Source organism: Sprattus sprattus, assembly GCF_963457725.1.
Source record: "Sprattus sprattus genome assembly, chromosome: 1".
In the NCBI taxonomy this organism is placed as follows: domain Eukaryota; kingdom Metazoa; phylum Chordata; class Actinopteri; order Clupeiformes; family Clupeidae; genus Sprattus; species Sprattus sprattus.
In genome coordinates, this window is record NC_137920.1 from 57,631,817 (window position 1) to 57,635,216 (window position 3,400).

Sequence of the window (3,400 nt, forward strand, 5' to 3'; positions counted from 1 at the left end):
GTTTCACATCGGTGTTTCGTTTGGCAACACAAAATCCGAATGGACGACCAAATTGAAATCAAAACAAAACCAAAACAGAACAAATCTGGACATTTCTCTAACTCCACGCCAGAGAAGAGGGACCTTTTTTTCGTCCTGCTCTGATTCCCTGTCCACCTTTTGTCCATGTGCTGGATGTATGCTCAGTAATGAATCAAATTTATGCCTGATACGTAAATGATTAACTGCCTAAGGTCCTACAGTGAGTCAGAGTTTGCACAAACTGCCATGAAATTCTTGCCCTCGCTCCATAAAATATTGAGTGAGTTTCAGCGAAGGTTTTTTTTTGTCTCCACCAGCGTACCTCTCTTAAGAGGCAAACATTGAAGCAAATGCATAATCATGATGAGCGTGGCCTTATAAGGTCTTTCATTGTGCTCCATTTCTGTCTGTTCTTCAGCTCCCACAACAAAGCACATAGCATTACACACCATGCATTTCCTTCTCGCCTGCCAACTTAAGAGAGGGGATGTTGTTCTGCTCAAAGTGGGGGACATTCAGGGATGAGTAAAGTAAGCGGCTGAGAAAGACGAGTAGCCACATCCTCCGTTCCACTGGTCATCCTCTTGAGAAGCTCATCCCACCACTCCGACATGCTTGCGTTGTGACAGATTAGAGGTGAAAGCCGAAAGTAGTCTTAAAGTGATGCCCCTCTCATTTCGTGTTCTCACGGCTTAGATTTTCATTCTCTCAAAAAAGGCCTCCTACGCGCATTTCAGAGTGTTTTAAGTGAAGAGAACAGAGAGCTACTCATCCCATTGAGTCATGGTCAGCTTACACGGTGAGAGTACCATTCAGAGTCAAATGGCACTTTAAATCAAAGAAAACACATGGCTAATTCTTCAGGAGACGTCTACAATGAGTTCTGCATAAAATCATCAGTGCTTATGAAGAATGCTTGACTCATTTTCGCTGGTCATCAGCTAGACGAGAGGCTTCCAGTAAGTAAGATATCTGTCCTTCCAAGTATTCTTCTGATACGAGAGGAAGAGAATGTTTTCTTTCGGCCCTGTCGGAGTGGATTTTTTTTGCTAGCATCATCTATTTTACTGAGGTCCAGCCAACCAGCCTTTGCAGGTGTTTAACCCATCAATGCAAGGCGCTTCGGGGCTCACATCAGTCCATCTACTTGGTAGTTATCCAGCAGATTTACTGCCACCAAGGCAAGCTGAATATGCTCCTGTCTTTTCTCCTTCCTCACTTTCGACCGCTTTTTTACAACCAATCTGGTTTATGGTGCATCAAAAGATGTGATGCATAAGCTAGCAAAAAAAAAGATGAAGGCTCTGCAACTGTAGACAAATAAAAGCCGATGAAGAGAAAGCATGAAATGACTCAGGAGGGGAACTGAGGGGATGTCTAAAAGTTCAGGCTGCTCATTATATTCCTGTGAGAACCAAAAGGACATGTTTGGTTTCCTAATTCAAAAATTATGATATGAAATCATATTTGACTTAAAACTAACCCGAGGCTCAACCCAAGCCTCTCTCACTAATGTGTGTTCTTGGTACATCATGACTTTGGGCTACATTGATTTTTCAAGGATAATAAAAAAAATGTTGGTAACACACTTTGGATCATAGTACTTATGAACTCATTATTGAAAGAAAAATACTGTTTATGTGCAATTTTGAATTGTGGGAAAATGTCTCACTCTCAGTTTTAAGAAAGTAGCCTCTCATCCATCGCAGGGAACTATAAAGTCAACTTATTCTGCATTTTGGTAAGCCACTCTATGCTCCAAAAATCAACATAAGTTGTCTTACCATTTCCCACTTCTTGGTTCCTTTATTGACCACTCCATAATAAAACTGTCACATTCTGTAACCCCATTAGGAATTATGCAAGGTGGTGAATTTTCCCCAAGCTTTCCCCCTTTCGGTTCCCTTAAATCATCTCCCCTGACCTCTGAACCTCACACTACTACCACCATGGCCCTGTCTCTGCCTCTCTTTCTCTCTCTCTCATTCTCACAGACACACACGCACACACACACACACACACACACACACACACACACACACACACACACACACACACACACACACACACACACACACACACACACACACACACACACACACAGACCACACATACACGTATACAGACACTCACACACACACACACACACACATATCTGATCTGCTGGGACAATGCCATTTTCTCCTCATGATGTGGAGGTTGGGTCATCTGGAGTCATCCGATCCGCCACCGACAGACTCTCCTGAGGTGAATCCATCTCTCCAGAGGTGCCACACAGACAAATAAATAAGTCGATGGTCAAATAAATCAACCACTGCTTTGTGGAGAGACCCCCTGGAACCAGGAGGGGGGCTGGCCAAGGTTGGGAGGAGGGGGTCAACATCATTTTCAGACTCTGGTAGTTTGTCTCTGACCTGTTTTCCTTGGGGGACTGTGAAAGATTTGAAAGGGATTTACTCTTATTTGCAGGATAGTATATTAAGACGTAAGAAAGGGGGCCCTCACACATCACCAGCCCCAATATGAGACCTGTCACAACACATTAGACATTTGATCTGTAATAATAAATAATTTGCTTTCACTCAATACCTATTATCAATGACACATCATCGATGCTTTGCACATGCTCAGCTAGAAGTCAGTCACATCAGCATGTCTGATACAGCTACTTGGCCCTAAAATAGCATGCTGTAAAAAACACTGTAGGGGGAGGAGGAAGTTTCTCTTGCACATGTGAGGTTGTTATAAAAGATGAACCTAGGTCATAATTTTTCTCCTGTCACTGATAGCGAGTGACTCTTATTCAGAGAGTCTCTTATTTAGAACAAAAAACCTGGACCTCAGTCACACCACATAGATGTTTTTCTCTGTTTTGTGAGGAAATAAGAAACACACATACCACAGCACATGCCTCAACTCCAGCCAGTTGGGATCAAGTAAACAATACAGCAGTGCATGTAAACCTGCGTCACACGAGACATTACCCAGTCAGAGGGACTCAAAACAACTGTGCAGCGACATGGTGGCCAAGATTGCAGCGGTCATCTCTCTAATAATTCATGGTGTGAAATAAATTGATTGTAATTCAGTATACACATTGAAAGGAATGGTTTACCACTGGATGGCTGGACACGGCAGGAAGAATAAAACACCAAGGACACAGCGAAGCACATTTCCACACGGCATGGAGAAAAAGACATGTTTTGCTGATTTTGGCTACCTTCTTTGACATATTCTGTGTTTCCTTTTCCCATCTTTGCTTCAGCGCGCCGTGGATAGCCACTGTTGTCCCACCAGTTGGACTTTTCAGCAGTTGGAATACAGTCTCTGAGCATAAAGGAAAGCAAAGGCACACTGTATGCCAATGTACACTCTCAGG